This window comes from Haliaeetus albicilla, chromosome 5 (genome assembly GCF_947461875.1).
Source record: "Haliaeetus albicilla chromosome 5, bHalAlb1.1, whole genome shotgun sequence".
Taxonomy (NCBI): Eukaryota; Metazoa; Chordata; class Aves; order Accipitriformes; family Accipitridae; genus Haliaeetus; species Haliaeetus albicilla.
Genome location: NC_091487.1, coordinates 25,615,965 through 25,630,361, shown reverse-complemented (window position 1 = coordinate 25,630,361; position 14,397 = coordinate 25,615,965). Strand labels below are relative to the sequence as shown.

The following is a 14,397-nucleotide window of genomic DNA, read 5'->3' as shown; positions in this document are numbered from 1 at the left end:
GGGTGAACCAACCATGTATGTGTTTGCTCTTCACTAGTTGTCTGAGAGAGTTTATTCTGGTATGTAGTCATTGCTTATTTTGACCTATGAAGTTTCCAGGACACCATCTGGTGCAAAGGATGGACAAGGTTACATTCTTGGCACTGAAAATGCAGCAGCTAGAGATGTGAAAGATTGACTCTGGGCAGTATCATTCTTACTAAGAGACAGGACAACACTCCAATACAGAATGTATCCAGAAAAGGTGCTGCAGGTTTCATAGCACTGTGTGTATAGAACCTGCAAGAGAAAATGTGCCCCATGCCTTACACAATGAGGGTCACTGCAACACAATACTGTTGTAGCTCACACTATTCCCACATGAATATGGCAAAATCAGCAATAAGTTGAGAGTAGGTGGACACATTCAATAATTTTTATTCATATCTGAAAGCAACATTTGCCTTCATTCCATTTTTTAAATCTTTATTTTTCTAAAAGAGAACAAAATATAGCAAATTTTCTGTTTGCAGTCTTCTGCTTACCAGACTATATAGTCATACATGTTTAGTTAGACCAAGTGTTAGTCTTAGGTATCTTTTCTTTTACACCCTTTAATTCTTACCAATATAATAAAATTAAACATTTCAGCCTTCCCTTCACTATCTAGTCAAATGAGTTACAGGACTTAAAACTGAGAAAAGGGTCTGTGCTCAACATGGGTCCCAAAAATAGCTACTCAGTCATCTATGAAAGTAATAACTCATCAATTTATGATTAAAAATAACATCTGGATTATTTTCAATAAACCAAGACAACTTAATCTGTAATAAGCTGCCAGAAGTCAAGAAAAGTAACATGTAAGAACCAGTTTTATGATAACCACACCACCTGAAGGTAACCTCCACCCTTTTTAGAGACCAGTGAGCTGATAGATGTTGACTGCAGCATCAGCTTACTCCAAAGATCCACTTCTTAAGATGGAGGACATCAGTGTCCTGGCCAAAACCAGTGCAAGTGCTTTCACGTGTGGCTGCTACCTGTAACTGCCCTGCAGCTGGCCACATTCTCACCATGGATATCATGTCACACACAGCAAGGGTACTAACTACCAAGAGGTAAAAAATGACTCTACAGATTCAGTATTGAGACAGGCAAGAATCACCACAAAAAGTACAAATGGATGACTGGCCAGCACTGTAACCCAAATGACCAGAAACTCCACATGCAAACAGTGAGGATCTGGCACTTTGTAACAGCTGGTTTCAGGCCAAGTAAAAGCTAGACGTCCATAGGGATGGCTGTGAATTGGCCAGTCTCCATCCACAAAGTCAGAAAGCTGCTGCAATTGAACCCACAAGTGTTCTTGGAATCTGCTTGCTACAGCTTTAAAAAGGTCAAATAGAAGGTGCTCAAAAAAATAGTTATGCTGTGATCACTCTGGCTGCTTTAACTGGGCAGCCAACTCTGCCTTGTGACAGACAGCTGGGAAATGCAGCTAGTGAAAGACTGATTTGTATGAACACTTAAGCATTTGTGTTTCATGCAAGCACATGAATTGTACAACAGGCATTTAAGGGATGGAGCAGCTGCATTACGAGCAGAGATTTCTCTCTTTAATTTGGAGACATGCAGGCTGAGTGGGATACAACTGAGAATTACATCATGAAGGTGATGGAGAAAGTGAGAGCATGACTGTTATTCACCTAAACTTGCAATATTACAATTATGGGCACTCACTCAAACTATGTGCAAGATAGGTTTAAAACAGAAAAAAGCAATAACTTTCCTTTACAAACAGAGCAAGTAGTGAATTTCTGGTCATATGGGACTGAGGAGACCGATAATATCAGCAGGGTAGACAAAAAGAGCAGGGTATACAATCAGGATTAATTTATGGACAGCAGTTCCAAAACAGGTAAGAGAATGGGCACAAGTGTACCTCCTAATAATCCTAATCCTTTGACTGTGGATGCTGGGAAAGAATGAGGGGAATGCACAACATGAAAGGGTCAGGATTGTGTCCTAGCCCCATGTAGTATTGTCTGCTGTTACTGTCCAGGGCAGAAATACTAGACTAGGTGGGCCATTGGTTTGACACAATAAGGCATTTCTTACACTTTTATGCATGAAGCTGTGGCTGGAGAAAGGAGGCCTGACTCACTGCAGGAAAAGAAGCTGGTGTGGCTTCATCTGTAATTGCTGTCATATCACAAACCATAATTGAAAAATACGTGCAGAAGTTATAATGCAATAGACATACATTTTGAAGAAGTTCTTCTACCTGTTAGAGCACGGAAGCTAAATTCAGAATGGTTTCTGTCATATCCCAGTAGCTGTAACCACTGAAGTTTGAGAAAAATTCCTTTGCTGTTTTCCCCTACATAGAGCTCCTGTTCATAACACTCCCCACTCCAGAAGAACTCAGTGATGGCACTGGGCTTTGTCCCTGATGTAGTATGGACTTCTCCACAAAACATCCATCCAAACAAGCTCACCTTACAGCTTCATAAAGGAGGTAGCTAGCAATGACAAACCTGTCCTTTTCTCACAGTATGAGAGCACAGAGTTTTAAAGGAAAAAAATCTGTCATTTGCTACCATTCAAACAGATGCTGACTTCCTGTGAGCACAAGAGATTTCACCTGTTTCCTTCCTTCTTCTTTCAGACCCTGCAGCTGTGATGGATGTGTTACTAACACACACAGCACATGTGCCACACATCCCTTTATCTTCCTCTCTCCATTTCTGTACCCCTGAAGAACTGAAAGGAAACAAAGCTGGGCAGAATCATCTGGATGTATCCAAGGCCCAATCAAAGACTCATGAGACCCGACAGATTGACACAGCTACTGCTCCTCCCTGGTATTAAATGCCACCTCTTTTCCTAGAATTTTCCATAGCTACATATGTATTTATATACTATACATCCCAAAAGCCTTCTGGAGCACAGAATTTGCCATATTATTTTAATTACTGGCTCAACTGCAGTGGCCACTAATCTAAGTTGACCCAAAAACTTACCCAACTTCATACTACAATGAATGGGCAGGGGGATTTCTGAATATGCTTGTGACTTCCCAGGAAGCCAGATAAGAGAGATTAATCTAATTTCAGTGGATCTTGCTCCTTTCTCAAGTCTGAGGAAATGTCTGTTTCCATTCTCTCCGAAGCCTGCCAGGCCAGTGGGAAGACACAACATTTTTCACTAGTGAGATCTAAAAAATACGACCATACACTAGCTCATTTCTTGGACATTCCAAATTAAACCTGAAATCATAGTGTTGTATAACACAAGAAGCCAAGCACTGCCCTGGAGTGACAGAGATTTTATCTAGCTCCTGCTTCAATGGGAACCTGACAGATGGAATTTGTTCATAAGGATTTGATAGCAAGATTAGTTAACACTGGTCCAGTAGCCTAGAAAATGAGTCCTTGGAAATTACAACAGAAAAGAACTTACTAAAACCACCCATTTCCTCCACCAGGCATCATACAGGTGTAATACACTCTGTACTCTTAGAATCCATTCAACAAGGTTGCCTGAGCTAGCAGAGACCTGGGCTGGATGATGGAAGTCCAGTCCAGGACTAGAATCCGTCCCAGTGGAAGTAAACAGTGAACAGTGTCTGTCAACTCTTCTAACACTGAGAGCAATAAATGAGAAAGTTACATTCTCAACACAACAAAACAGTTGATCTTTGCCAAGCTCAGTTTCTTTTAAAATAATTTTTCCTTACAACTGAGCTATTCATGAGATGACCTCCCTCCAATACCCTAAAAAGAAATAAATCATAAAACCACATGATCCTAAAGTCATTCTGGTTGTGGGAAATGGATAGTCATGTAAAAATATTCCTAAAAACAATGAAATGGAAAATAGAAAAAAGAAGACATTAGAGTGTGTTGAGAGTAACCAGGCCTTGGCACCAGACATTAAACTCACTCCTTGGCATCAGTTATTAAGCAAGAAAGTTACTGCTTACCAGAGGCTGACAGCACACAGAAGAAGTTGCACTGATCAGAAATTATGTCTAAATTTCAAGTTTTATAAATTCTAAGTGAATCCCAGGCCATTTATTAGGAATTGCTTTACTTTTCACTGTCCTGAGAGAAAAAAATTTAATTATGCACATTTTCATTACTAACCACTAGATGTCACTCCTCCCATTTTGTTCTCATGCCTACGACCCCCCATAACATTTTTACCCGGGAAAAAAACTAAATAATCACTGTACGGAGAAATAGACAAATTATTAAATATGGCACAAAGCTTTCACAAACACAGCCTCTTTGTAAGCCTGAAGTAAAAAAAAAATAAAAATCTAGCTTTCAAATACTCACAGGTCAACCTGAGACTTAGATTCAGCACCACTTCAGTTGGAGAGGGCGAAAAATATAATCTCCATAGTTCTAAGTACAGACTTATTAACTGTCCAACTAATTTCCAATTCTAACACTAACAAAGTGAACAATTTGGGGTGGAAAGCAACACCTCTTGAGCCTCTGCAGAGTCCATCGTACTCCCAGAGTGTGAGCCTTGAGCCCTGCAGTATATTCCTTATATGATATTCCCTTGGAAAACTCATCTTTTTAGTCCACAGCCAGCTAAAAAAAAAAAATCAGCTCTTTGTACTACACCTTAACTTCCATGTAAACCCAACCCTACCTCCAAAATCTGCAGTAACAAATTCTCTCCTCTGTATGAATAGATGGCGCTGTGTGGCATCAAGCACATTCAATACACCACCTACAAAAAAAAAAGTAATGCATTGTCCTGGTTTCAGCTGGGATGTAGTTAACTGTCTTACTAGTAGCTGGTACAGTGCTGTTTTGAGTTCAGTATGTGAAGAATGTTGATAACACTGATGTTTTCAGTTGTTGCTCAGTAGTGTTTAGACTAGAGTCAAGGATTTTTCAGCTTCTCATGCCCAGCCAGGGCACCTGACCCAAACTGGCCAACAGTGTATTCCATACCATGGGACGTCCCATCTAGTTTAGGAACTGGGAAGTGGGGGGCAGGGAATCACCGCTCGGGGACTGGCTGGGTGTCGGTCGGCGGGTGGTGAGCAATTGCCCTGCGCATCATTTGTACATTTCAATCCTTTTATTACTACTGTTGTCATTTTATTAGTGTTATCATTATCATTATTAGTCTCTTCTTTTCTGTTCTATTAAATCGTTCTTATCTCAACCCAGGAGTTTTACTTCTTTTCCTGATTTTCTCCCCCATCCCACTGGATGGGGGGGGAGTGAGTGAGTGGCTGCGTGGTGCTTAGTTGCTGGCTGGGGTTAAACCACGACATGCATTAATGAATGCAAAAGTATCATTACTAGAAGATTAGCAAGTTTCAGCAAACCAGGGTGATAGTGAAGAACTGCACTGTAAAATTCTTTAAGGATAGGGCTGGATTTGTTATGATTTGGCTGGGATTCTCTCCAGAATACTTCCTGTGCATTGTTTTCTGGTCCTTGTTTGGCATCCTAATGTGCCAGCTTTCTTCTAAGCAAGGAGACCTACACAGAAAGGAAGCCGAGCAGACAGACTGAGACATTGGTAAAATAAAAGCAGAGCTTTATTCTAGACCACTTTCATATTGGAACGGGCATTTTCTTTTCTTAAAGGCCTATATGTTTTATTTCTGGGAAATACACTGGAGAAAGAAGCCAAGAATAAAGGTCTCACTCACAAATCACCTTGTCTGAGCATCTCCAGCTTGAACAGTTAATTCTGTGGCTCTGCGTCAACCTGGTTAAATTTAGGTCTTCAAAACTCAGTATTTTTTAACAAACAGGAAGTGCACAAACACTCTTGAACTCAAGCAAAGCGCAAACTAGGACACTAGTGCAGCCTCTCTGGTCCTTTTCTTATGCAATGTATAACTCAAAAGTTTGCAGAGGCTTAGTTTGGAGAAGGAAATGATGCCAACTACTACAATACTTTTCAAAAAGTATTGTTCTCTCCACAAGCTTTTCCACTTTTCAGTCAGAGAATTGCTCCCCTCTCATGTGAATTTTAATGGAACATAATTTTAAAAATTGCATTTGGAGTTTTTTGGCCATTCTCTACATTTAGTGTTGATATTACTGCTAAGGCAAAGGGTGGGATTTGGCATCAGGAACACACTGCAGCTGCACCCACTAACACTCCAGTTTCCTCACACTTGCCATGCTTTCAAAGATGGCATAGAACACTACAGACTAATGCATTGTGCAAACAAGAAAATGGTTCCACACTGCAGAGAGCACAAAAAAATACCACCATCTTCACATTGTTGTCAGCTATTAAGTTGGGCACAATAGGACTATGAATTAGTAAACAGGGAAAGGCGGAGACAGAATCAAGAACCAGGAGATTAACACTAACAAAAAGAATGTACTATTTCCTTACTAGAGATAAACCCATTTTTTAATGAAACATTTTATTAATATTCTTCTAATACATTCCTCAATGTATAACAATTCCTTTCAGTCTATGACAAAATAAGGCAAATCGATGCATTCCTACTCCAACTTCAATAAAGAAAAGCAAGATGGAAGTTTGATGCATCAAAATCTTATTTGCACTTCCAACAGTGAAAGCCAAACTAAGCATTTCCTTAGCATAATTAATCCCATTCCAACCAATTCTCTCCAGCCCTCCAAACCTATATTGTTATAGGAATTAACCCACTTTCCAAAAAATATTGAAGAAGTCTTTCCAGATGCACAGAATTTTTACTCACTATTTATGTAGCCTAGAAACAAATTAAAGAAGGTTGGCTTGCTGCTTAGGAGAAAACTCACATTAAGTCCCTGCTCTGCCAGTGTCTTCCCGTGTGATCTTGGACAGGTCATTCAGGACAAGTTTACAACTCACAGCAGAGAATGATACAGAGCTCTCTGAGCTGCGGGTTCCAAGCCAGGAACCACATGTGGCACAGCAGTGCTGCACCAGTATGAACCAGAGTCAATGCTGGTACATTCAGGTGTCATTGCGTGGAGGTGGTTCTAAACCAGTTACCTGGCTCACTCCACTGAGCATACTGCTCGAGGTCAGTGATCACACAGTCTTTTCACCTACACTAAAAGCACATGCTTAAGTTGTCTCATTTCTCCTTTTGCAGAATGGAAAGAGTAGAACTGTCACGTTTTGCAAGGATGCTGCAGGCTTACAAACAAGAAAACTGGAGAAGCACAGACAGAACAGAGTACCAGAGAGGAAGTAAGGCAGCACAGATCTCTAAAAGCCACGCAGCACTTGAAAGTTGCTTTGCTGCAATAACTTTATCCCAGGCTTCAGGAAAAAAAAAAATCTATTACCACTAAGTGACAAAGTTAAAACTGGAAACACTAAGGACCAAGCTGCAAACAAAAAATGTTCAGGACCAATTTGACTGAGAAAATAATCAAACATTTCTTGAGGAAATACCTTTGCTCTTGGAAAATGCCAGTGTATTGAAATTTCTTGAAGAAAAATAAATTTCTGCTAAGAAAGGTTACTCAGGTTCAAGGAGGATTTTCTGATCAAACCAAAAGGGAGAGGTGTCAATTCCATAACATACTGACTATCTGCAGAGTCAATGGTAAGACAGACTTAAGTTCAAATCACATACATGACGAGACTTGGCACGGGGAATTGAACCTAAAGCTCCATGTAAGTTCCTGACGTGGCTAGTTTGGGAGTAGTGACTTTTGTATGTATAATTGAATGCTCACTCCAACCCATATAAAAAAAGACTCACATTATAGCCCAAGGTCAGCATACCCATTTGTATGCAAGAAATCTATGTTTAAATTTCTATTTCACACAAAGCATTGCCAGGATTTGAAAGCAGTTCTTCCAAAAACCTAAACAAATACCCTGCGTGTTGTTGTATTCATTATTCTGGTTCCAGTTAAATCTTTCAGAAGTGTCTGTTCTGTACCAGTGTAGAACAGGAAAAAGGTTTTATGGGATAGAAGCCTGTTTCCTCTCCACCTCTAGAAAAAATATCAGATGGACAGAAAGGAAATTAAGAATTTGATGATAAAAGAACCTTCTAGCTTTATCCAAAACCTCACTGGAGAAGATAATTAACTTTAAAATCAGGTGAACTTATTTTCAATTTATGTTCCACCATTTTTTTGCTAGTGTAACTTCAGGTTTTAACTGAGCTATATCTGTTTAGCACTCATATAGAAGAAAGTTCTTTTAACTCTTTTATGACTCCTAAAACTGGAATTTTCCACTCTCTTCAGGAAACAAAGCCCCTTTTCCTTCCCAGCTAAGTAGAATACTTCATACCTGTTAGCTGTTCAACTTCCTTTCACTGAAGTTTGATGTGAAACTATCAGCCTATGGTCTTTCTCTGAAGGAGATAGCGGAACTTCAGAAAGCATTTCTACTTACAGTTCTTTCACTTAACACCCATGTATCACGGTGCTTTTTCTGTTCCCTATTTGGATGAACAAATCTTCAGATACCAGTTCTGCACACAACCCAAAACTCTAGCTTTTGGTCTCACACCCTGCCTCTAAGCTGGGGTGGCACAGAGCATGCAAGACGATAGGCTGTTTGCTTCCTTTCCCAACCCTGAAACTCCACACCCAAGCCCTCTCCAAGTCCCTGTCATCAAGCAGAGTTATTATTAAGAACAAATTAGAAACTCCAAACAAAACAGTCCAGTTGTAAAGTTCTGATCACCATCTATAGTCCTCTCCTCGTTCCAGCAAGTCCTAACCTTTCAGCCTTCTTGAGTCCCAGTGTGTGAATCTCCATGTGTTGGATGATGCATGGCTGGTGTATTGACCGTGTGACAGACAGGACGGAGAATGACATGCCACGATGTGCTGGGTTATGTGACAGCTCAACAGGTCAATGATAAAGGAAGATAAATGCAGACGTTTCACAAATATTTGCAGATATTTGATAACTTGATTGGATCTAAGTGTCCTCTCTCTTAGGTCTGACCTTCACAGGAAAAGTAATCATTATGACTGCACCTGAATAGGAAAATGTGTGGAGTCATTATATCAGTCTCTGATGAAGTCATTCTTAGCTGCCCACAGAATAGGTCTATTCTGGCACTGCTATGCCAGTCAATCTTCCAGGCAGACTAAAGATTACATCAGCTTTGCAATCAAATAACAGAAGCTTTGCTGTTATCTTCAGAGATACTCCCGATTAGAGCCAAGGCAAGAGCAGAATTAGGGGCAAAGGCAGAATTCCTGCTCTGGGCAAAGATCTACTGCAGCATACGCATACTGCTCAGCAGTATACTGATCTCATCAGGGTTTTCTGCACAGCAGAGGATTTCATTGTACATAAAGACATTTTTATGAACAGGCTAAAGGCAGCACAGTTGTGAGCTGGAGAAAACTAAACACAGATAAAGGAAACACCACACAAACAAAAAACACCACTTAAAACATGAGTTTCAACACTCTAACTGAAAGCAGCTTTAAAAAAAACAAAAAAAAAAACAAAAACAAAAAACAACAAGCCAAACACTTTAAAAAGGTAGTTCACATAATGTGTAAAAAAGATATTACAAAGAAAACTTCCATTAAGCCACTCTGCTCTGCTGTTCCATCCTGATGCACACTATTTCACTCATTTAAGTGCAGTAACTGGAATCCAAGAGGCTGTTTGTACGAGCAAGGGTCATTCATGGAAGCAAGCTGACCTTACTTCAACATCAAGAGAGCCCTTCAAATTGGCAAAAACTCACCCCACCTTCAGTGGTCAATACCTTAGGCTACTGATTTTCAGGCACAGAAGAAAGGGCCATAAGGGATTTTAACAGGTCATATAGGTTCTCTCCCCACCTCCCAAAGGCAGGATCAACTCTAAATCATAGAATTATTTAGTTTGGAAAAGACCCTTAAGATTATCGAGTCCAACTGTAATAATTCCTGACTGATGGCTGACGAACAATACTTGAAACTTTTCAATTCTATCAACTCCATATTTTGCTGAGGCCATTTCTTGCAGTCTTTCACTGTCCTTATGGAAAGTTTTTTCTAATGTATAACCTGAATCTCTCATTACATTTCAAACATGTATTAGTTCTTGTCCTATATACCCTAGAAGCATAAGACATGGCTTTTTTCAGGGACCTTTTATACATCTAAAGACTGTACCCTCTCAGGGTTCTCTTCCCCTAGACTTAACAAATTCAGCTCCGGCACTTATTCCACAAAAAAAGCCAAGGTTCATGAAAATACGTTCATAGAACATAAGTACTGTGAATCCAAATTAACACCATATCTCATGTAATGATTTTGCATAGAGAATTTGCAACTAAAAAACTATACAGGTTTCGCCCCCATCCCTTCAGTGAGCACAGCAGCTCTGCTAACCTGTCAGGTCAAGGCCATCCTGGACTCCACCATGACATCCCTCCCAGCCCATTCCTCTCTGCAGTGAGACTCAGCTAGACACTGTAGGGCCCAAGCACAGTCAGGCAGCTGCAGACTTCGCTTCCTGCCCTTCAGCTCCTCACCTCTTCTCATAACTACCACCAGTAGACTCAAGCCTGGATGAAAATATGTGAATCTGCAGGAAGTTTCCTACAGGTGCAAAGGAATCTGTGATACATAGGAATACAGCTCTCAGGAGAAGAGCCCTCACAAAGTATGTTGCAAGCTATCCAGCATGATACAAAGGCACTGGGTGACTCAATTGCAAAGTTCTGAAAATCAGGTTAAACAAACTACAGGTACATTTGAAAGAAGCATTCCAAACACACACAAAATTAAATAGAATTAATATGTAAAAAACACTGATGGAAATTCAGTGGGTTTTGATAATAGCTTCAGAGCTAAATAAAGCCTGGGAAATAGATTCAGAAAGATGCTGATTTGTCACGAGGCTTTTCATCGAGCTCTTTCAGGAATACAGACAAGGGAACCCACTCTGAAACAGTTACAAAAAAGGAAGTTAATGGCATAGGCAAGCTTAGGTCACAAAGAGTTAGGCCAAGATGGATAAAGACAGCACAACCCCTGCTCATGCTCTAAGCAACATTTAGTGTTATATAGAATCATAGAATCACTTAGGTTGGAAAAGAACTTTAAGACCATTGAGATCTTAAATGAAGGGTTCCAATTCACACTAAGAAAATGTATGCTAACTAAACTATGGAAATAGTGGCCTAGAATTGCCATTGAGAACTAGAAATCTCTGGTGAGTGTTTTAATTGCTCCTATGCAAGTTCACAAAGACATTGCTTAAAGAACAGTCCAGTGCTTTTGAAGATTTTTTTAAAAACAAAATGACAGAATAGTAATAAATGATCGGCAGAAATTAAAAAGTAAAATATTAATCAAAATGTAAAAGACATTAAAAAACAGAAAGTCACCACTATCACTCAATATCCATGTTTACAAAAACAAATTTTGGATCCCCCTCCAACAGAGACAAAACTCCCAATTCACCCAGAAGAGCAGAGGAGAGAATTTTTTTCAAGTGCTCTCTACACCACTTGAATACTTTTATCAAATATTTTATATCTTATGAAATAACTTCTTTATTCAAAGAAGTTCTGACTTAATTTCAATCCTTTATCAATGTTATTTATTCTTTCACTACCAGCAAATCTTAACTCTGTCTTAACAAAACTTCACCCCTTTAAACCATTCTCAGGTGTGATTCACACAGACTGTCTGCACAGTCTTCCTCTACAGAGCATAGGTAAATGAAATTTATATTGTTATTTAAAAAAATTGAATGGTCTTCTGGTCCCTCATCATCCTAGCCACAAGAATCTGCTGCCAGAAATTAGAGGCAGTGTTTAATGTCCATTACACAGCTTGCGCCACTGGTAACAACATTTGTGGATGAGGAAACGCTAGCTGTGTGGAAGAGGCAGCGAAGTCTCTGTCCTCTGTTGTCACCTTAGTTACGTTCAGTCCCCACTGCAGGGACTCACTCAGCATGGCTGTGCTTTACTCTTTCCACCTAAACAAAGTGTAGTACCATGTTATTACCTTAAAATACTGATCCCCTACTGCTGCCAAATTATTTAAAGTGATGGCCAGAAGGGAGGGACACTGCCTAATAATTAACTAATAGAAACTGAAGCAAAAATCCCCTGACAAGCCTTATTCTGAGGCCTACTGATGATTATCAGCTACATTTTCTCCAACCGGTATTTCAGAATATATTTTAAGGCATTAAAGTTACAAGGATTGTATTTCACTTCTACTACAACACATTATTTTCATTTTTAGGAAATAATAATTCTTAATGTGCCAAAAATGCCAAATAATCTTTACAGAATCTCTGGCTGCAGGTCAGGGTTATTAGCATTTCCCTCTTACAGATGGAAAAGCTGAGGGATAGAAGGCAATGTGAATTATCAGCCATGAATTAGTGCTGGAGCTCAAAATCAAAACCAGGATCCTTGCTTCTACGGACAGCTGTGCTCAGTGTCAGCTAGGGGAGGCAATACAGCTCTAAAAGAAGCATTTAAAGCCTTTGCGCCCCCTCCTTTCCCCAGTGCTGTTACTGGAAATATACCTGACACTCAACCAAAATGCAGATGATGTCCCACAATATGCCTGTGCGCTGCCATCGCATGACTGGCACACTTCCAGGCCTGTGTCCGTAGAGGAACTGGGGACCACTGGGGAAGAAAGGACCAAGGACATGGGAAGGTATGAACTATTCTTACAAAATGCGTCCACTCAGGGGGCTATAGACCAATTCCTGCCACAGGCTTTGCCACCTCTTTAGATATAAGGAGTCAACCTCTGCCAGTTTCCACTTGCTCACACGTAAAAGGCAAAGACAACCATAAGAACACTAAAAACCTTACTGAAGTGATAAATCAGCACTGCTCAAGGTCCCCATTCAAGAGAAAATCCTTATTCAGTGAAGAAGTATATGTTTAAGTATTACAGAAGTCCATGTAGGCTGCATGAAGCAGTGCTGGTGATTTGTTTGGAAGGCAGAAGGAAGAAGCAGGGATATGCATTCAGCTTAATTTTCCTGAAAGGAAATCAAGCTTTCAACAATTTGGGCAATGTTGAGTTCAACAGAGACGCTGTGTTCAAGTATTTTGCCCTCAGAAATGATCTTGTGTAAACATCTGCCCACAGACAATTACAAGACAGTGGCATTTCTCATGGAAATCTTCTCTCAGACTCAGTAAAGGTTATACCCAGTTCTCAGGACACATCAAATTCCATGGCAACCAGACCCAGGATGTGTTTCACTCATTCCCCTCACTGATGCTGAACAACAGCCCTTTGTTTGGAGTACTAAACGCAAGCATTTAGAGATGCCCTTCAGAAGGTTCCTCAACAGCTGACCTGTTAAATTGTACGCAGTTCTTTACCTGGTGCTTAAGTTACAGAACACTTTTTTCTTATACTAGAGCTTTCAAAATGGATTAATATTACAGGGTGGTGAGAAAACACAGTCAGCAGGCTTGTCCACAGCAGGATATAGCCTGGTTCTTATGGATGAGGACACAACCGTTGTGCCAGGAACACACTGGAGAACAGGCTTCCACATCTCCTGCGTTGCTTGGAGAACCTCCTATCACAGCTGCACACTTCACAGTACTACAGGAGAGCTGAAATGGAGAACCAGACCACGAAACCAGAGCAAAGCTCTCAGCCTTTCACTTGTGGTGCATCTCCAGACCTCAAATAAAGATGCATTTTGTCTCTTTCCAGGCAGAAGAGCCCCGCTGAGCCCCTCCCGTGAGGGACACACTACATGTGGCACACCCCGGATCAGCCATGCAGTTCCCACCTGAGGAAAGTCCATCCTCCATGACCACCTTGTACCACTTCGAAAGTCAAAACAGGAGCACCCCAGTTACCTTCTCCGTGACTCGCTGCCTTTTACCTGGGAATTTTACCCCAGCTCCTCTGTCTCTCAAAGCTACCGCTGCTTGGAAACCTGCCCCCACTTCCAGCGGGGCCACCTCCCCAGACCCTCCAGCCGCCGAACCCCGGCCCTGTTCACCCACCTAAACCCCCAGCGAAGACCACTCGCAGCCGCGTGCTAACGGCCCCGCGCCCGGCCGCGAGCTGCCCCTCTAGGCGACCGTTAAACGGTCGCTTCGTGGCCCCGCCCCTCGTGGCCCCGCCCCCGCCCAGCGGCTCGCTCCCGCCCCGCCCCGCCCCCTTATCACCCGGCCGCAGCCGCCTCCCGCCCTTATCGCCCGTGGGCAGCGGCACCCCCGCCCCCGCCAGCGGCAGGCCGGCTCAGGGCACGGCGGTGGGCGCCCGCCGCGACCCGGGGCCTGCGAGGCGGCCCGGGGCGGAGCGGAGCGGCGCCCGGCCCGGCCCGGCCCATCCCGGCCCCGCCCCGCCCCGCGCGGGGGCTTTGTTACCCCGCATGCAGCATCCGCCGGGGAGGCGGCTGTCCCCGCCCGCCCCCCCGAGCGCTCGGGAGGCGGCGCGGCGGGGGCGCCCCGGCGGCAGGCCCGCCCCGCCCCGC

The 14,397-nt window shown here is 42.0% G+C and overlaps 1 long non-coding RNA gene across 1 annotated transcript in view; it reads right to left on the bottom strand.

Annotated features, from left to right (window-relative positions):
* LOC138685321 (uncharacterized) overlaps positions 1–14,005 on the bottom strand; it is a 63,279-nt gene extending 49,274 nt beyond the window's left edge. Inside the window, exons 1-2 of the long non-coding RNA XR_011324556.1 lie at positions 13,925–14,005; positions 4,648–4,728 (exon numbers count right to left, since the gene is read on the bottom strand). This is a non-coding gene — a long non-coding RNA (uncharacterized lncRNA). The remainder of the gene's footprint in view (positions 1–4,647; positions 4,729–13,924) is intronic.
* Between the last annotated feature and the right edge of the window lie 392 nt (positions 14,006–14,397).